Raw genomic sequence first — 21,737 nt, 5'->3', positions numbered from 1 at the left:
TCTCCATTTAAAATATAAATGTACTTATTCAAACAGCTAGAGTTGCTGGTAGGGAATTTTATTTCAAAATTAAGAGCTGTCTCTTCAAACGTTGCCATCACATCAAATTTGACTATTAAAAAAAAGAAAGCTTTCATCTTAAGATGAGAAAAACAATGCATACAAAAAACAAAATAAATGAGAAGAACCATTATATATACATGAGAACACATGGGGGGGGGGCAAAGCAATTTCCATAGTTGTTCAGTAAACCCAGTTAAATATTTCATTGATGGCTTTAACATTAATGATCATTGGTAAAAACAACCCTAGTCTTCCCATCAAAAAAGTGTTGGTTTTATTCTGTTCTTGGGAAGTTATAAAAAGTAAAATAATTAGAATACTTTATGCATGAAGTAAGTAATCTAATCTAGGGTAAGGGTAAAGGAACTAAAAATTTTACTTAGTTTCAAGTTTCATGGATCATTTCCAGAAACGACTGTAACATTGAATCTGCAGAAAAAAGGAAAAAAATGGAATCAGTTGGTGAGCTTGAATCTACCTAGTGGGTAACCATGTTTATGATGCAAGAATTTAATAAAAATACTAACACACATGTCTTCCATGCTCAAAGAGAAGTATTCCATTTAAAGATTATTGTCAAGACTAATGCAGAGATATGAAATCATATCCAAAGCATTTGTGATTTCCTTAGCATCAATCAATTGATATAAAGGAGTTCCTAACTGGGGTTCTGAATATCTAACTAGAAGATATTCATTCTTTGACTTCAAATATATATCCTAGAACAATATCTGAGAAGTATAGAGGGTAAGTGACTTGCCCAGTATGTTATAGTTTGTGAATATCAGAAGGATTCCTAGGTTTCCTTGACTCCAAATCAAGTGTCCTGTCTTCTATGGCACCTTGTTTCTTGCTAGATAATAGTATAATGCAACATAATAAGCAAAGTATAGAATAGGTTAATATAGTACAGAAGGATAGGGTAGGGTAGGATATAGTATACATAGCATAGTAGAGTTCAGTTCAGTGCAGCAGAATACAGTATAAGTATTTAAAATAAATGCATTTTGGTTAATATACCAAATAGTTAAAAGAGCTCTTGGATATAAAGTGAAATTTAATTTTAATAGTGCATAAAACAATGGAAACATCATGCAATATTTCAATTGTACAAAATGATGACATTTTAAACAGCAAACTAAGAAAGACTCAAAGGAAATTTAAAAAGGGTCTATTTCTGCAGAGCATAAGTAGGAAAAATACCCTACAGCTGTCACAATGTTATCTTTTGTTTTTTTTTTTGCTTTTTGGAGGGGGGAAGGTAGGGCAATTAGGGTTAAGTGACTTGCCCAAAGTCACATGGCTAGTTTTTGTGCTAAGGGTCTGAGGCTGGATTTGGACTCAGGTCCTCCTGACTCCAGGGCCAGTGCTCTATTCACTGCTCCACCTAGCTGCCCCTACAATGTTATCTTGGAACAGGGGAAAACACAGTGATCCTAAACTCTAGGGACCTATGATTAAGAAAAAAAGAAGGGGAAGGAAATAAGCATTTATACAGCACCTACCATACGTCAGGCACGTGTTTAGTATTTGACAAATATTATATCGTTTGATCCTTAAACCAACCCTGCATGTTAGCTATTATTTTCATCATTTTACAGCTGACTAAACTGAGGCAAACAGAGGTTAAGTGACTTGCACTTATGTTACTTGCACATACATTAAGACAGTTACACAACTGGTGTCTCAGACTGAATTTGAACTTACATCTTGCTAGTCCAGGCCTAGCCCCCTATCCACTCCATCACATACTCTCTCAAACATCTTTCATTTACTAGGTTTGTGAAAGCTAAAGAAATTATTTTATTTTTAAGGACCTCAGTTTTCTTATGTATAAAATGGAACTAATAATACATGCTACACTTACTGTGTAGGGTCATTTTGAAGCAAGCAGTTTATGAACTTCATAAGAATCAGATAAATGTGAATTATTAACATAGGGCTTAGAGTTGGAAGGGATTTAGATCATCTATTTCATCCACATTTTTTCACTGTATAGATAAGGAAACTGGAGTCTACAAAGGTCATGATTTATATAACTTTATACAAGTACATCATGTATATAATACCAAATATTTCAGATCTTCTCATGTACATATCCTTGTACTAGAAATTGTGGGGGATACAAAGATATACAAGATTATGTCATTATTTATCAAATGAATTTCATACAACATATTTACTAAATGTATTTAGAAGGAGGAGGAATCACTTGGAGAAGACTTTGGAGAAGTTTGAACCAGACTTTAAAGAGCTGATAGGAGTTAGGGAACTGTGGCAAAAACTGAACAAAAATGCAGATGAAAATAAAACTGTTACCTTTCATTTGCACAATACTTTGGTGTTAATATAATTGTTAATATAAAGTCACATTGCCATTCATTATCTTTTTATGCAAAAGCACTTAAAATATAATCTAAATTGTGGTTGTATTTTTATTATCTCTTCTTTTCCTTGTTGGTTCATGTGCTCTAATTCATACAAACCATACAAAAAGAGCACAATTTTCTTGTTTCCTAATTTGGGTCAAATATTATTATGAACATATTATGGTATATGGCAAAGGATATTGGTTTAAATCTAAATACTGCCAAATTCTTTTTCATAATTTTTCTAGCAGTTCTTCTTGAGTTGGGGAGGAAGTACTTCCTCAGTATCTTATATTCTTGCCATAATAAGTTCAAATGGATCCTCTTGATTATAATGATTTTCAACTTTGGCTATTTGTATTCTGTCCCTTGCAGGCTAACCATCCAAACCATAAAAGGTTAATTTTTAACCTAGAAACACTATAATTAGTGGATTAGAGTGGATGGAAAAGAGAGAATAAAAGCTGGGAAGATAACATAGTAATCCAGAAATAGTAATCTCAAGGTGCTAGGCACTTGAACTAGAGTAGAAGCAGTGAAGATGACAGGAAAATGAAGAATTTGACAGCCACTGAAAAGAATGAATAGAACTTGGAGAATTATAGCATATTTGACAGCAAGGAAAGAAGAGTCAAAGATTATTTTGAGGCTTTATGGTTGATAGGGTGGAAGAATTAGATGGCAGGTTATCCAGGTGGAAATATATGACAGCTAGTTGGAAGTACACAGTTAGAGCTCAAGAAACAGGTTGGTAATATGAAAACAGGTGGTATTTTTTTTTCACTGCTACTGAAGTGAATATAAAAACTTCAAAGGAGAAGGGCATATTTGGTAAGTGGAAAATTGATTTAGATTAGAATATGGTCTCTGATAATATAACTTGAATTTCTGAACTATTAAATTTTAGGAATTCTAGACTCTTGAACAGCATAGTTTCTGACAGACTGTAAGAGATTAATAAATATTTATTGGTTTATTGATTAATTGACCATAAACCTATTAAGACTAGTTATTGTATGTTTTCTTGCAGTCTTCTAAATGTGATTGATAGAGTTTAAAGAGAAAAAGAAAGGAAAGTGATAAAACTGCCCACACTTCTGTCAAGACAGTTATAACATAGAACAACAAGAACATCAACAAGAGGAGAGAGAAAGAGAAACCAAGTTAAAAAGCTAAGATGACAGAGTAGAAGCAGGAACTCATCTGACCTGCTCCATGAATTCCATTGGTAACCTCTGAAAAAGAGAATCTGAATGGATTTCAGAGTGACAGAATCCATTGGGAGATGGAGTGTGGCACATTCCCAGTGTGGGAAAGGACTGCACAGGGGAAGCATGGAGTTTACAGACTGCACCAGTGTGGACCAGAACAGAATGAGACTGAGCCACAGCCAGCATATTAACCCACCTCAACGGTGACTCAAAGACATCTCACAGTGGGACTGAGGATCTGTCAGGGCTGGGTAGGAGAAAGTACAGGGCCCACAGCAGTGACAGCAGTCTCCTGGGGCTATCAGGCCACAAACTGGATGTTTAAAAATCAATTGAACTTCTGGGAGCCAAGATGGTGAAGTAAACCCTAGCTTCTCTAATTTCCCTCCCTGACCCTGAAAACCTGGAGATTATTGCCCCAGTGTAAAATCCTGAAATAGTAGAAGCAGTGGCAGGCTTGGGAGTCCTACAGGAAGGGTGTGACTGAAGCTGTGCTGAGTCTGAAGTGAAGGGTGGGAGGTGTCCCAACAATTCCCATCTCAGCTGACAAGTGGGAGATCCTGAACCCCAGGGGGGTGGAGCCAGCAAGAGCTAACACCAGAAGCCCAGGTGTGCCTTAGCACAATCAAGGAAATCGGCAGACACCAGCACTGCCTGCTGCCAGCTGCTGAGCCTGCCCAAGCTCTAGCCCAGGGGCACAGTGGCAAAACCTAAAGTGGCCAGACCACTCCTCCCCCACATCTTACTTTGTGAGCCTCAGGGTAACTCAGGAGAAACACTGAGAGTCCTGGCCTTGGCCTCAATCTAGAAACCCAGAGACTACAGCACACAAAGTCAATAAGCAGGCCCCTAGCTCTCAGCTTGAGAAGCATGGGTCAGAGAATTCTGTACCCCAGCAGCAGAAATCCACTTTAAAAGCAAGGAAACAGGCAGTCACAATGGGCCAGAAACAACAAACAACAAATGAATGCTATTATTGTGAATGAGAAGAATCACTTTCCGGAGACACCATCAACTTTATATACACACCTGAGACCAAAGGAGGAAATATGAACTGATCTCAAGCCCTAAAAGCATTCTTGGAAGAGCTCAAGAAAGACCAAATTAGAGAGGTAGAAGATAAATTGACCAATTCTTTTAAAATTACATTGGCCAAAATGGAAAATCTACCTGAAGAAAAAAGATCCTTAAAAAAGTAAAATTTGTGAACTCTGATGGGAGGTTCATAATCTAACTGGAGAAAATACCTTACTAAAAATGATATCTGAGCTTATGGAAAAGGAACTTCAAAAACTAACCTAGGAACATAATTCACTAAAAATTAGAATTATCAAGGCAAAGCTATTGATTCTATGACACACCAGGAAACAGTCAAACAGAACATAAACATTGAAAAATTAGGAGAACATATAAAATATCTCACTAGAAAAACAACTGACCTGGAGAACAGATCCAGGAGAGATAATCTAAGAATTATTGGTCTACCAGAAAGCCATGATGAAAAAAAAAAACAGCCTGGACAACATCCTCCAAGAGATTATCAAAGAAAACTGTCCCAAAGTCCTAGAATTAGAGGGTAAAATAGTTATCAAAAGAATTCACTAGAATCCTCCTGAAAGAGTTCCCAAATTGAAAACATCAAAAAATATAGTAGTCAAATTCCAGAATTATAAGGTCAAGGATAAAATACTGCAAGCAGTCAGAAAGAAAAAAATTCAAATATTGTGGAACTACAGTCAGGACCCCACAGGACCTAGAAGCTTCTACATTAAAATGTTAGAGGGATTTGGATATGCTATTTTGTAAGGCTAAAGAGCTTGGGCTACAACTAAGGATCAACTATCCAGAAAAACTGAAAATAATCTTTCAGGCAAGGAGATGGCTGTTCAGTGAATTAAGGGACTTCCTGACTTCCCTGATGAAAAAGTCAGAGCTCAATTTAAATTAAATTAAATCAGATCTCTAAATATGAGACTCAAGATAAACATAAAAAGGTAAACAAGGAAACACACACAAACACACATATTTGCACACACATATAATTTGTGATTCAATAAGATCAAACTGATTACATCCCTATATGGGAAGCTGATACCTATCAATATTGAGATTTATATAATTATTGTGACATTTAAAAGGGATAGATAGAGCTATAGATATAGACAGAAGGTGTGGGAATAAATGAACTAATCTGATGATAAAAAACCTTATTAAGGGGTACAAATGGATTGTAATGGGAGAAAAGTAAAGGAGAAGGCAGAAAAGGGTAAATTATGTCACACAAATAGGCATAAAAACATATTATAGTAGAGGGAAAGAAGGGAGGGAGATGAACATTATATGAACTTTACTCTCATTGGTTTTGGTTCAAGGAGGGATTAACATAATCAGGCAAATTTAGGATTCTAACACGAAAAGACACAAAATCTTATTATAGTAGGGAAGAGGAGTATTGTATGAAATTAACTCTCATCAGTTTGGGTTTAAGGAGGGAATAACATATTCCATTAAGTATAAAAATGTATTTTTGCCTACTGGCTGTAGGAGGGGAAAGGGGAAAAAAGAGGGGGTGATTGGAAACGAGAGAAATAGTAGTAAGGGGGAAGGAAAGGTAAAGGGAAGAATGTGCATACAGAGGTAATACTGAGGGAGGCAGTGATCAAAAGAAAAGATCTTAAGAAGGGGAGAGGAGAAGGTAGAAATAAAAGCATAAAGAGGGGAGGGAATAGGATGGAGAGAAAGACACAGATAGTAATCATAACTGTGAATGTGAATGGTATGAACTCTCCCATAAAACAGAGGTGGATAGCAGAATGGATTAAAAATCAAAATCTTACAATATGCTGTCTACAAGAAACACAAATGAAACAAGGAGACACACACAGGATAAAGGTAAAAGGCTGGAGTAGAATATATTATGCTTCAGCTGAAGTAAAAAAAAATAAAAGCAGGGGTAACAATACTTATCTCAGATAAAACAAAAGCAAAAATAGATCTAATTAAAAGAGATAAGGAAGGAAAATATACCCTGCTAAAAGGCAACATTGAGAATGCAGCAACATCATCACTTAACATATATACACCAAGCAGTACAGCATACAATTTTCTAGAGCAGAAGTCAAGGGAATTAGAGGAATAAATAGATCGCAAAACTATATTGGTTGGGGACCTCAATCTCCCCATCTGACCTCAAAATAAATGAGAAAGACGTTATGGAGGCAAATAGAATTTTAGAAAGGGTAGATAAGATAGACTTCTGGAGAAAATTGAATGGGGATAGAAAGGAATATACCTTCTTCTCAGTAGTACATGGCACATACACAAAAATTGACCATGTACTAGGACACAAAAACCTCGCAATTCAATGCAGAAAGGCAGAAATATTAAATGCATCTTCCTCAGATCACAATGCAATTAAAATTATATACAATAAAGGGCCATAGAAAGATAGACTAAAAAGTAATTGGGAACTAAATAATTCAATCTTAAAGAATGAGTGGGTTAAAAAAGAAATTATAGAAACAATCTGTAACTTTATTCAAGAGAATGAAAATAATGAGATAACATAACAAAACTACTGGGATGCAGCAAAAACAGTTCTTAGGAGAAGTTTTGTATACCTGAATGGATACATGAATAAAATAGGGAAAATGGAGGTCAATAAATTGGTCATGCAACTGAAAAAAAAATCTAGAAAAAGAACAAATCGAAAATCCCCAATTAAATATTAAATTAGAAATGCTGAAAATCAAAGGAGAGATTAATAAAATTGAAATCAAGCAAACTATTGAATTAATAAATAAAACTGAGATCTGGTTTTATGAAAAAAAAAACCAATAATACTCATAGACCTTTAGTCAACATGATAAAAATAAAGAAGAAAACTAAATTATGAATATCAAAAAGGAAAAAGGGTGAATTTACCTCCAATGAAGAGGAAATTAAAACAATAATTAGGAATTATTTCACCCAATTGTATGCACATAAATTTGACAATCTTAGTGAAATGGATGACCATTTGCAAAAATATAAGTTGCCTAGATTAATTGAAGAAGTAAATTATTTAAATGACCCCATCTCAGAAAAAGAAATTGAACTAACTCCCTAGGAAAAAATCCCCAGGGCCAGATGGCTATCCTAGTGAATTCTATCAAACATTAAAAGAACAACTGATTCCAATACTTTACAAACTATTTTTGGAAAACTGGAGAAGAGGACCTACCAAATTCTTTTTATGACAAAAATATAGTACTGATACCTAAATTGGGAAGAGACAAAACAGAGAAAGATTATAGACCAATATCCCTCATGAATATAGATGCAAAAATTTTAAATAAAATATTAGCAAAAAGACTACAGCAACTTATCAAGATAATAATACACTTTGATCAGGTAGGATTTATTCCAGGATTGTAAGGATGATTCAGTATTAAGAAAACTATCAGTAAAATTGATCCTTTCAACAACAAAACTAGCAGAAACCATATAATTTTCTCAACAGATTCAGAAAAGGCTTTTAATAAAATACAACACCCATTCCTATTAAAAACACTAGAAAGTATAGGAATAAATGAAGTCTTCCTTAACATAATAAGTAGTATCTATCTAAAACCATGAGCAAGTATTACATGTAATGGGAATAAGCTGGAAGCATTTCCAATAAGATCGGGGGTGAAACAAGGGATGTCCATTATCATCCCTCTTATTCAATTTGGTACAAGAAATGTTGGCAGAAGCATCAAGAGAAGAAAAAGAAATTTAAGGAATCAAATTAGGCAAAGAAGAGACTAAGCTATAGAAAAAGAAATTCCATTTGAAATTACTGCATGCATTATAAAATACTTGGGGTTTTACTTGCCAAAACAAATTGAGGAATTATATGAACACAATTACAAAACACTTTTCCCACAAATAAAGTCAGAATTAACTAATTGGACAAATATTAGCTGTTCATGGCGAGTTCGAATTAATATGTGACAATTTTACCTAAATTAAATTACCTATTTAGTGCCATATCAATCAATTTACTAAAAATTATTTTATAGAGCTAGAAAATGTAGTAGCAAAATTCATTTGGAAGAACAAAACGTTCCTGAATATCAAGGTAATTAATGAAAAGAAATGCTAGGGAGCATGGTCTAGCCATACCAGATTTTTTTTATTTCAATATCCTTTTATTTTAAAACAGTTCACAACACTAAGCTCAATCCCATTCTTCCACTGAACAATCTACAAATGCTTGCTTAGCAGCTGAAGGGCAATCTTTAGAAGCATATTTGAAAAGTGAATAAAAATCCATATAAAACAAGTATTCAAATAGTTTCCTTAGGAACACAGATAAGTGTGACTCCATCTCTTAAGTCTTCCATATTGCTGCATTTGTGCCAACCCTATTCTTAAAACATTTAACTCTAGCAGGAATTAAGTTAATGGTCCCCCAAAATGCTCTAATTCAAGCTAAGCTTGCAATTAATGGTTACAAATAGCATCTATACATTAATACTAGCTGAAGTACAAGTTGTCAAGTGATGTTTCATTCCACTTTCCCAAGCACAAGATAATGGCAAAGTGTTGATATCCTGATCCTCTACTTATGCCAGAAAACATTGGTTCTTGATTTGTTGCAAGCATTGCCATGTTGGCCCAGACATCACATAATAGATAGTTGGTGTCTGGAATCCATTGAAAGTAGAAGCAGCAGAAGGGGCAGTGCCTTCATAGCTTCAGGCGCATTCCTGTGTGTGCTCTCCTTGAGGCAGCAGCTTGGGGGGGGAGAGGGCCCCTCGCCCCCCCTCCCCAGAAGTCCTGGTCCAGAGCCAGAGCCACAGCCAGCTGGCCCAACTACCGTCCTCCAGACTCCCCACTGGGCCTCTGATAGTAGACGTGGACTAAGCTGAGGGCCGCCCCCTCGAATCAAGTAAGGCTGTGGACAGAGTAGGAGGCTCCTGGGCAGCAGCAGCACCCCAACATGGAGTGTGTTATGTCTGGAATGGGTCCAGACTGTGACAAAAGGAGAGAGAGTGGACTAGGCCACAGACCATGGGCCAGAAGCAAAGCTCTCCATCACCTCAACCTAGAGATCAGAATTGGTGTTGTTGGCACCAGACACTTCAGGACAATGTCTGCTGCCCAGCTAGAACCTGAACTGTCCCCTGATGTCCCCATGATGTCAGTTTCAAAGTACATAATGCTAGACTGTGCCTCACTCCCCAATTTCACTAGGGAAACAGAAGTAAATGTAAGCATCCAGGAGAAGTGAATGGAACCTAGCCTGGGGCAACCTCCTTTCCTGAGGGCCTTTGACAAGGGCCTTCTTCACTGACTGACCCTTTCCATATGCCTGCTGATATGAGTGTATCATCTGTGAAATGGGCCCAACCTGGGACAAGAGGAGGGCCAGTGAAAGAGACCATCACCCCTGGAGCAGAGGCAGGAGCCGGTCACCTCCACTAGGAACTCAGGCTTGATGGTATTGACAAGAGGCCCTATGGGACAGTGGCCTCTGCCCAGTCAGGCTCTGAGCCATCTCCTGAAATCCCCATGATGCCAGCTTCAAAGTGGCTGAACCTTGGATTGTTCCAAGTCCCCCCTAACACCAAGAACCTAAAGTAACTCTTCAGATACAGGGAAGGAGTCCTGGCTCCAGGCCAGGCTGATATCTTTGGACTGCACCTATATAACCTGAACAGACTTTGACCAGGTCCTTCTTCCCCCATGCCTGCTGTCCCCAAGATGGATTATCATAACCCCTGAATCCCCTCCAAACCCCCTTGAGAAAAGAACATTCAGCCTCCTGGATCCTACCCCATGGTCCTTAACAAGAAAGGGTCCAAAAAATAAAAAGAAAAAATAAAAAGAAAGTAGATGCAGCAGAAAAAGTATAAGCACGCAATTTTCAAACAGCATCCAATCTCCCACATGCATTTCTGGTAAATCACAGCATTCCACAATTTGTTCAAGGCCATCATATGTTGGTCCCCATATGCTACAAGAGTAATACTTCTCATCTGGTTTGGGTCTCTTTTGTAGAATAGGTTTAACATGAGTATGATCAAACAGGATGCAATTAAATTATTCATATACTCCATCATTCACATAGTACATAAAGATTTGGTCATTTGCATCATCTTCATCATCAGAACCTGTCTGTTCCTTCAATACAAGTTTTTTGGCAGTGTTGTTAACTGCATGCATGAAAGCTGATGCAACATAGTATCTGCCGGGTTCAGCTATGATTCTCACTCCAGTCAGGTGGAAAATACTTGTCCAATGCTGGATTGATTACACTTGAGATCTCTTCAAACTTAAGCTTTATATATTCCGAACCAGGGAAGCCACCACCAATATCAAGAAGATAAATGTTGAAACCAAACTCCAGCCCCATGTCAAAGACACATCGGGCATCAGAAACTGCTTGGATGAAGGTTTCTGGATCAGTACAACCACTTCCCACATGGAAACTGACTCCAGTAACATCGATATTCAGTTCCTTTGCTCTCTCAAGGAATAGCTTACAAATTTTGAGAGTGGCACCACATTTAACACTTAAATGACAGACAGCTTTGGAGTCATCAGTGGTGATCTGCAAAACCAGTTTTGCCTTTGAATGAGCTCTGGAAACTTTCATTAGCTCTACTTTACTATCAGAAGTCATCATTTGTACTCCATTGTTGGCAGCATACTTAATCTGTGACACTTGTTTGCATGGATTTGCATAAATTATCCTCTCTCGAGGCACCCCAGGACTGTGTACCAATTGTATTTCAGTCTTGCTGGCACAATCAAATCCTGCTCCTAAAGCAGCAAGTGTCTTCACTACAGCTCTGCTGTCATTACATTTAACAGCATAAAAAGGAGTTACTCTAGGAAGAGCTTTGTACCATCTCAGATGTTTCTTTAGGATGTCACCAAGGTCAGCAACATAGAAGGCATCTTTATCATCAGAAGAAGAAACTTCATTAATTTTCTGGTCCAGAATATCCTTAGCAGTAAAGCCTTCATCAAGGAAACTGAAGTTAAATTCATCATTGCTAAAGTTGTTTATGGTTTCTTGATGTTATTCTAAAGTGCAACAAAACTGAAAACTAAGAGATGGAATTTAAAGACAGGCTATTTCCAGCTCTACACCAATGGTGGTTCTCCAGGAAGACAAAATTTTGTTAAATTCAAGGCTATGATTGTGCCTTTGGTGCAGCTGTTGCACTGGACATTCTCTTAAAGGACATGAATGGAGTGGGCAGACCCCATGGAGATGCTCCAGATGAATGGAATTCACCAGCTGCATTGCCTTCCCCCCAACCTCCACCCCCTTTCAGCTGCCTCCTGCCAAGCCGGAGGAGCCACGCCCAGCCGCTGGCCCGAGGTGGCATGAGAGCTGGTGGCAGAGGAGCTACCGGTGGTGGAGACTGAAGGGGTCTGACCCATACCAGATTTTAATATGTATTATATAGAAGCAGTCATCAAAACTAATTGCTATTGGCTGTGGAATAGAATAGTGGATCAGTGGAATAGATTAGTTACACAAGACACAGCTGTCAGTGACTATAGCAATCTACTGTTTGATAAACCCAAAGACCCCAGTTTTTGAAGTACTCACTTTTTGACAAAAACTGCTGGGAAAACTGGATTACACTATGGTAGAAAATGGGCATAGACCATTATCTTATACCATATACCAACATCAAGTCAAAATGGGTGCATGATCTATGTAGAAAGTCTGATACTGTAAGCAATCTGGGAGAACCATGAATAGTTTACCTATCAGATTTGTGGAGAAGAGTGGATTTTATAACCAAACAAGAGTTAGGGAGCATCATGAAATGCAAAATGTATAATTGTTATTACATTTAATTTAAAAGTTCCTGTACAAATGAAGCCAATGTGAACAAAATTAAGAAGGACATGGAATATTGGGAAAGAATTTTTACAACCAGTGTTTCTGATAAAGGCTTCATTTCTAAAATATAAAGAAAATTGAAACAAATCTATAACAAGTCATTACAAATTGATAAATGGTCAAAGGATATGAACAGGCAGTTTTCAGAGGAAGACATTAAAGATATCTATAAGCATGTGAAAAGATGCTCTAAATCACTATTGATTATAAAAATGCAAATCAAAACAACTCTGAGGTACCACATCTCACCAGGCATATTGACTAAGATAACAAAACAGGAAAATGATAAATACTGGAGAGGATTTGGGAAAATTGGAACACCAATGCATTGTTGGTGGAGTTGTGAATTGATTAAGCTAATCTGGAGAACATTCTGGAAATATGCCCAAAGGGCTATAAATAAGTGAATACTCTTTGACCCAGAAATATCACTTCTACAGCTGTACCACAGCAATATCATAGAAGTGGGTAAAAGGACCCATATGTACAAAATATTTATGGCAGCTCTTTTTGTGGTGGCAAAGAATTGAAAATCAAGGGAATGCTCATCAGTTGCAGAATGGCTAAAAAAGTTGTGGTATATGTATGCAATGGAATACTATTGTGCTATAAGAAATGAGGAGAAGATGGACTTCATAATAATCTGGAGAGACATATAAGCTGACACTGAGTGAGAAGATCAGAACAAAGATAAATATGTACACAATTACAGACACAACATATGCGTGATGATTGATTTTGATATACTGGTCTCCTGTCAGCAAAGCAAGATCATAAGACAACTCCAAAAGACTCATGATGGAAAGAGGTATCCACATCCAGAGAAATATGTACAGAGTCTGAAGCAGACTGAAGCAAACTAGTTGCTCTCTCTCTCTCTCTCTCTCTCTCTCTCTCTCTCTCTCTCTCTCTCATTCTGTTTCCTTTTTCTCATTGTTTACTCCATTGGTTATAATTCTCTTTACAACCTGACTAATGTTTAATGTGAAGGTATTTGTAGATCCTATATTTGATTGCATGCCACCATGGTGGTGGTAGAAGAGAGGGGGGAGAAGATGGAGGGGGAGAAAATTTGAAAAAAAAGGGATTGTGGAATTTTAATTGTTGTAAACTAAAAGTAAACAAAAAAATTTAAAAAAAAATAATAAAAAGATGGAGAGAGAAAAAGAGAGACAGAGACAGACAGATACACACACAGAATCAGAGAAACGATACAGAGGAGACAACAATGAATAATGGAACCACAGTAGAATCTCTAAGTGGCTTCATGGAAATAAAGTCTGAGTAACAATTTGAACCCTGAGATCCTAAAGGAAGAATATCAATTCAAGTTTCTTAGAATATGACTATCGCGAGGATATTAATTGGGGCTTTTTTTTTCTATGAAAGGACCATAATAAATTCAAATGTCATAGAACAAAATAAAGTGACAATTGGATAGAATAAAATGTTAAGAAAACATAGTGAAGTAACAAAATCCAGGAATGACAGAGTAATAACACATTGTCAAATATTAGCCCATGATCAAGAGAGGGAAAAATAGAAATGATATTGTCTTAAAATGTCCTACAGAATACCTAGATAGCGTGACTAGATTGCTATCTCAGTTTATCTTACTTTGTCACTGTCTCTTTTTGTCTGCTCCCAGAACTCTCTTACCTGATATTTCATGAACTGGCTTCACTAAACTTAAATTGGGTCTCCTTACTGAAAGTGGTCCTTCCTGTTATTTTTTTTTTCACATTTTCTGTATCATTACCAACTCTCTGCCAAAAAGCTTTATGCCATTCTTTTTCTGGGGATTGGAGAAGAAACTTGCAAACATATTTGCAAGTGTGGAACCTAACAAAACAAAAGCAACAGGTTTTTTAGAATTATATAATGATGAGATTTTTTTCCCCCTTGCAATTCCCTGAAACTACATTTAGAGAAATAACGCATTGCTGTAACTTTCTTCTTACCAGATCCCCCTTGTTCCTATCTAAGTGAGAAGAATTATACTGGACATCTACAACTGCTTAGTTCAAGGGAGCTTGAAGAACAGAGACAAAATTCAAAGCACAGAAAACAGGTTAAAATAATTTTTCCACCTAGTTCTCCTCTCTTGCTTCTAAAACAGATTAAAAATAAGCCAAGATTTAGATACTCATCATCACCTAATCACTACTTTATCTATTTAACCTCACGCTTTTCTGCTACAGTGAAACTATATTCCTGCAGTTCACTATTGGCCTTCAAATTATCAAATGTAATAACTTGTTTGGAATCTTTATTATTCTTGATCTCTTTGAAGCACAAGCCACAATGACTTCCTGCCTAATATAACAAGATGTGTAAAAACAACAAAACTCCTTTTGGAAAATTTTTCTTCCTTCAACTTCCCTAATGATTTTCCCATCACTTGTACTCCTCTTGCATTTTTTTAAGTAACTCCTTTTATGCAAATGGAGATTTAACCTAAGAATGAGTCTTCAGCATTATAATTACTTTGTTGTTTTTTTTTTTTACAACACTCTTTCTCAGAGATATGATCTACTTCCAGGAATTTATTGTTTTCTGTGTAAGGATAACTCCCAGGTATTTAGGTCTAGTGATTATCTCTTTCTCATGCTACATTTGAAATTGTACATAGGACAACATATGCGACTTCTATTTGTCAAACTTCAGAGGAAAAAGAATTATGTTGGTGATAAACAACATGTAGTTTTGATCACTATCTAGTGAAAGTCTTCTGATTGATGATAATCATTGGCCTACAGGGATCAGGTGAGATTATATTATATTATATTATATTATATTATATTATATTACATTATATTATACTACATTATATATGTATATATATGTATGTATATACATATATAATGTTTCAAAAAACTTAAAAAGCATTACACAAATGTTAGACTATTCCTGTTATTGTGTGATTAAAGCCAAAGTCCTTTAACTTGGTCTTTCAAGACTACCACGAGGGAGCCAAGATGGCAGAATAGAAGCACGACCTTCCCGCAGCTCCTGCTTCCACCCTCCCCAATCCATGTAAAAAGGGGACTCTAAACAAACTTTGGAGCTGCAGAACCCACAAAATGAGACAGAGAAGCTAACCTCCCGCTGAGGACAGCCTGGCAGGCCAGCAGGAATCAGACAGCACAGTGCTATGGGAGCCAAGCCCAGCCCCACCCTGAGGCTTTAGCCCCAGGGCAGGCCTGACCAGCCACCGGCCAGAGGGACTCCAGATCAGCAGCAGCTGTGGCCATTTCCAGATTTATCAACACATAGACACAAAGCACAAAGTGATAGCTGAGTAGAGTCTGGACTTTAGGACCCAGTAAGTGGGAGTGCATGGCTTTTACCCCCAGGGCGAAAAGCCGCTGAGACCAGCACAGCCAACCAGCACCACATGGTGGCTTCAGCTCTTGGCTTGCAGAGTGTAGGGGGACCAAGCACCAGTCTCAGGGGTAATCGCTCTTGCTTTAACCTTCTTGGATCTGGATTGCAGTCTAGGGTGGAGGTTCTAGGGTGTGTCCAGCTTGCCAGAGTATGTGGAGACCTCAGAGAGGGCACCCATCTAATACCTCCAGCAGCTGAGAAAACCCCAGTATTTGGGACAAAACCTCCCCTGTCTGGTGGCAGAGTCCTACTGTGCCAAAAAGCCCAAAAGTCAAGTAATTGAGTGGCAAAATCAGCAGGCAAAGGAAACAAAGCAGACAGAAGATTCCAACAATACACTCTTATTTTGGGGACAAAAAGGAGCAAAGCATGGGACAGGAGGAAAATAGTGAAGTCAGAACTCCTGCACCAAAAGCTTCAAAGGAAAATGCAAGCTGGTTACAGGCCATAGAGGATCTTAAGAAAGATTTTGAAAACCAAATAAGAGAAGTGGAGGAAAAATTAGGAAGAGAAATGAGAACAATGCAAGAAAATTATGAAATGAGAGTCAACAGCCTGACTGAGGAAAATAATACCTTAAAAAACAGACTGACTCAAATGGCAAAGGAGGCCCAAAAAGGGAATGAGGAGAAGAATGCCTTAAAAAGCTGAATTTACCAGATGGAAAAAGAATCTAAAAAACTCAATGAGGAGAATCATTGCTTCAGAATTACATTGGAGCAAATGGAAGCTAATGACTTTATGAGAAATCAAGATGCTGTTAAAGAAATGAAAGAATAGAAGGCAATGTGAAATATCTCATGGGAAAAACCGCTGACCTGGAAAATAGATCTAGGAGAGATAATTTAAAAATTATTGGACTGCCTGAAAGCCATGACCAAAAAAAGAACCTAGAAATCATCCTCCAGGAAGTTCTCAAAGAAAACTGCCCTGATGTTTTAGTACAAGAGGGCAAAATAGAGGTTGAAAGAATCCACCAATCACCTCCTGAAAAAGATCCCAAAAAGAAAACTCCTAGGAATAATATAGCCAGTTTCCAGAATTCCCAGATTAAAAAGAAAATATTACAAGCAGCCAGGAAGAAACAATATGAATATTGTGGAAACACAATCAGGATAACCCAGGATCTGGCAGCTTCTACACTGAGGGATCGAAGGGCTTGGAATATGATATTCTGGAGGGCAAAGGAGCTGGGATTAAAACCAAGAGTCACCTACCCAGCAAAACTGAGTATCATGTTTCAGGGGAAAAAGGGTCATTTAGTGGAATAAAGGACTTTCAAGCATTCTTGCTGAAAAAAAAAGAGTTGAATAGAAAAATTGACATTCAGGTACAAGAAGCAAGAGAAGCATGAGAAGGTAAACAGGGAAAAGGAATCATAAGGAACTTATCAAAGTTGAACTATTAACATTCCTACGTGGAAAAACAATTATTGTAACTAATGAAACTTTTCTCAGTAGTTAAAGGGATTAGAAATATATATATATATTTGTCTATATATGAGGGTTTATGGGCATATGAATACATATGTGAATGTGTACATATGTTTGCAGGTATACATAGATAGAGGGCGCAGGACCAATTTAACAGGAAGGAATGATACTTAAAAGGTGAAATTAAGAGGTGAGAGGAATACAATGAGAGGAGATGGGGAGAGACAGATTGGGGTAAAATATCTCATACAGAAGAGGCAAGGGAAAATGGTTACAATGGAGAGGAAGAATAGGAAGGCAAAAGGGAATTGGTCAACCAATTATTCCCATTGAATTTGGCTTGAGGAGGAATTGAAATACACACTAAATAGGGTATCTCACCCTCCAGGAGAATGGCGGGGAAGGGGATGAGAAGGGGGATGATAGAAGGGAGGGTAGGCTGGGGGGAAGGGAAGTTGGAAGCACTCACTTTTGAAAATAGACGGAATCAAAGTATAGAATAGAACAAGTGGGAGGTGGGATAGGAGGGAGGGAAATATAGTCAGTCTTTTACAATATATCTACTGTGTTATTGTTTTGCATTTGCCACACATGTACAACCTATACAGAACTGCATATCTTCCCAGTAAGGGTGGGTGACAAGGAAGGAAGGGAATGAATCTGGAATTGAAAGTTTTAAAATCAAATATTCAAATATATATATACATGTAAATATATGTGTGTATGTATATATATATATATATATTGTTATTAATACCATCTTATATGTAATTGGGAAATAAGATTTTCAGCCACTGAGGCATAGAGATCCACTGGAAAATTAGAAAGGGGTATGGGAGAAAATATGGGAGAGAGCAGATTGGAGGAGGGGATATCCTGTGGGACTGCTATTTGGGGGCAGTGGGTAGGGGAAAAACGGGGAGAAAATTTGTAACCAAAAATCTGGTGGAAATGAATGATGTAAATCATAAGTTAATAAAGCATTAAAAAAATGACTACCACGTGCCAACATTTACCTTCTCAGTCTTATCACCCTTGCTACTCCTTTCTATGCACCTTTCATTTAAGTCAGACTACTCTATTTGGTAATTTTTTAACATCTTGTACTTCAATTTCCTTGGCTATTTTGTTCTCCCTACTTAGAATACTCTGAATCTTATAAAAATGTGAAATTCTCCTTCTGTATCCTTTTTCTCCACACTTCCCTCAAGGTAAAGGTGAAATTTTATCTGTAATAGAATTGTGTATTGTAAAAGCAGTACTGTAGATGCCTGACAAAGCTAGCACCATTTTGGGCCTTTTAAAAAGCCTAAGGCTAATTTATGTGGCTTTGATCTACCTGGAGGTGGTAGGGAAAATGGAAATAGAGAGAGTGATAGCAATTGGAAAGGCAAATCAAAAAAGATGTAAAGGTAAGAAATACCTCTGGAAAATAATGGATGGAAGAAGATAGAATATGCCATTAGGTAAAACATTCATTCATTCATTCATTCATTCATTCATTCATTCATTTACTTACTTGCTGATCTATTTGTTTGTTTATTTGTTTATGTTGTTTATATGCCAAATTATAAATATTGCTAGTTTCTTGATATTTTGTAAAAATGAGTCATTATTGAAGAGTCAAACTGACCAAACTGATCATTTTGTTATATTATAGTATAAATAGTGCTACTGCTCTACATTTGTAGTCTGAGAAGGCCTTTAAGCTACAAAAAAATGAAAACACAAAACTTCAATTTAATTCCTTACTTTGCAATATCATATTTAATGAGCAAATAGCCATCACAATAGTGAATTACTAGTATTTACATAAAGCATCAAAGTTTGCAAAGTTCTTCACATATGTTATCTCTTTTGGTGTTCACAACAACCCTGAGAAGTAGGTGCTGTGAGTATTCCTCTGTTTACAGATGAAGAAATTGAGGCTGAGAAAATTTAAGTGATTTGCCCAGGACCAAACATATATTTGTCTGAGGTGGGATATTAAGTCATGACTCCAAGATCAACACTCAATCTTTTACCCCAGCCATGTATGTAAAACTCATGGAATAATCTGTGAAGTACTATTTTAGAATGACATGTGTCTTCTTTGATTTCGGAATTAACTTCAATCTTAAAATGATAACTCACATTTTAAAATGATTTTCTGATTTTTTAAACATCTATAAGATATAGGAAATAAAAAAAATCTTATCCCCAATGTCTAAAAGAAAAAAACTGACACTCAGTTTAAGTGACATTTCCAGTGTTTATATGGATAATGACAGTCAAAGCCAGCATTCAAACTCATGATTCCAAGACCCACATTTTTTTCTACTATAGTCAAAAAGATTCCTTCAAAGAGATGACCATAAGTTATCCCTTGAATCCACTGCCTTTGCAAAGTAATAGTAATGCTGATGTTAAAGATGATAACAACAACAAAAATAATAATGAAATGTAGGACATGATGATAAATAAGTCCAGTATCTTAAAATTATGGATGTAAGAAAATGGTATTTGTAGAACCTTCCCATTATACCTCACTTTCTGTAAGTCAGGTGTTAAAAATGCATGAAAGAAGCAATTTTGTGGATTGTTTTTCTCCTCTTCATGAGATTCTAAAATATTCTATGTTCTTTTTTTTGGTCAATTACATATAATCAAAGATTCTGGGAATTAAAAAATAAGGAATTGATTTTTAATCCACCTTTTTGAGTGTCAGAAAATTAGCTGTAATAGTTACTCAGCTGCTTCAAGACTAAAAGCATTACATTCAAGTCTATTCTATTCAGATTATCTTTGGAACAATCTCTGATGTAACCAGCCAGGGTAAATGCACTTCACATGATGGCATCCAGGAAAGAAATAAAAGGAAAACGTAACAAATCCACTTCAAAGTGGAGAAATATGTTGGACAAATTCATCTTGTTTTGGTTTTTTGTTAACCAACTGTTACCTTATAAATGGTACCAGAATCATTTAGGAGTTCAGTAATATAAAATTTAGTATTTGCCTGTGAAGGAATTAAAGTAAAAAGTCCAAGACTTTTTTTTTTATTTTTTTTTTTAAGCAATTGGGGTTAAGTAACTTGCTCAAGGTTACACGGCCAGGTGTTTCTGGGTGGGTGCTAAGTATCTGAGCCCAGGATTCGATCTCCAGATCTTCTCAACACTGGAGCCGGTACTCTTACTTGCTGTGCTACCTGGCCGCCCCAAAAAGTCCAAGACTTTTAAACACATATCTTTGTTAGGAGATTCAATCAATGGAACCTATGGGTAGTATTCAAATTTAGGCATTTAAAGTTACTTAGGTTCAATTATAATTTTAATGGAATATCCACACATAATACCAGACTCCAAATTCTTGTCATCTTCTTTATGAAATGCCCTACATAGTTTTATGATAAGTACCAGGCATTTTTATTTTTATGACTGAGTTCCATGATTCTGTGCATATTTGCAGTGATTCACCTATATAATACAATAATTTCACATACAGCCTCTCAAACTCAGCTGTAACTTCACATACAGCAAGAATCTTAAATCAATATAAATGATTTTATAGTAACTACTCATTTGCAAAGGGGAGAGGAGTATTCACTGCCTAAAATGTGAATAGGTAAAGAAATATTTGAGGAAGAAAACACAGAAAGAAAAGTTTGTAGCTGGAGGACAAAACTGGAATCCACAGGTTTAAATTTTACACACAGCTGTGACACAGATCAGCATTATAGACTTTAAGAAGTCTGTTTTGCTTCCTGATCAGTTTTATCATGACTAAAATAAAAATAATAATATTTACTCACTGGTACATACTGAGAGAATGACATTAAGACTGTACTGAGACTGGGTGGGAGACTGATATTCTCTTGTTCTGAATATCAGTGGTAAAGACTGTGTGTTGGGAGAAGGGGAATTAGTTGCCAGTGCCTCATGGATGTCGAGGCTAAGATAGGGGGTTGAATAGGCAGGATCAAGATGGGGGTATGAGGGAGTATTATAAGGGGGAAACTTCTGAGCAAGAGGATGTAAATATAGTCTGGTAGAACAGAAAGAGCACTAGCTTTGGAAACAGAAAATTGGGTTTCATGCTCAAAGGGCTATAAAAATGTTCATACCTACTATAGTAGTGAAATTTAAAGTTCCTTTTGTATTGTTGAGAGGTACTTAGCACTTAATAATTAATCAAGCCTCTGTTAAAGAAACAGAAGGTATGAACCCTTGTGCTGATGTAACAGGAAGAGATTGGCTGAAACAGGAAGGAGCTAATGCCATGTACATACATATATATACACACACACATATATATACATATATATGCATATATGTGTGTATACACACACACACACACACACACACACACACACACACACACACACACACACACACACACA

At 36.7% G+C, this 21,737-nt stretch overlaps 1 protein-coding gene and 1 pseudogene across 1 annotated transcript in view; both read right to left on the bottom strand.

The window, feature by feature from the left end:
* LOC138156879 (contactin-associated protein-like 2) overlaps window positions 1–21,737 on the bottom strand; it is a 2,167,135-nt gene that overhangs the window by 1,704,245 nt on the left and 441,153 nt on the right. The window lies entirely within an intron of this gene.
* Window positions 8,949–11,300, bottom strand: LOC138156765 (ornithine decarboxylase-like; annotated as a pseudogene).

Source organism: Petaurus breviceps, unplaced genomic scaffold (genome assembly GCF_028583685.1).
Source record: "Petaurus breviceps papuanus isolate PSGF00001 unplaced genomic scaffold, PetGlider_PUasm1.0 110, whole genome shotgun sequence".
NCBI classification, from domain to species: Eukaryota; Metazoa; Chordata; class Mammalia; order Diprotodontia; family Petauridae; genus Petaurus; species Petaurus breviceps.
The sequence above is the reverse complement of the archived record's forward strand: the minus strand, read 5'-3'. Positions and strand labels throughout refer to the sequence as shown.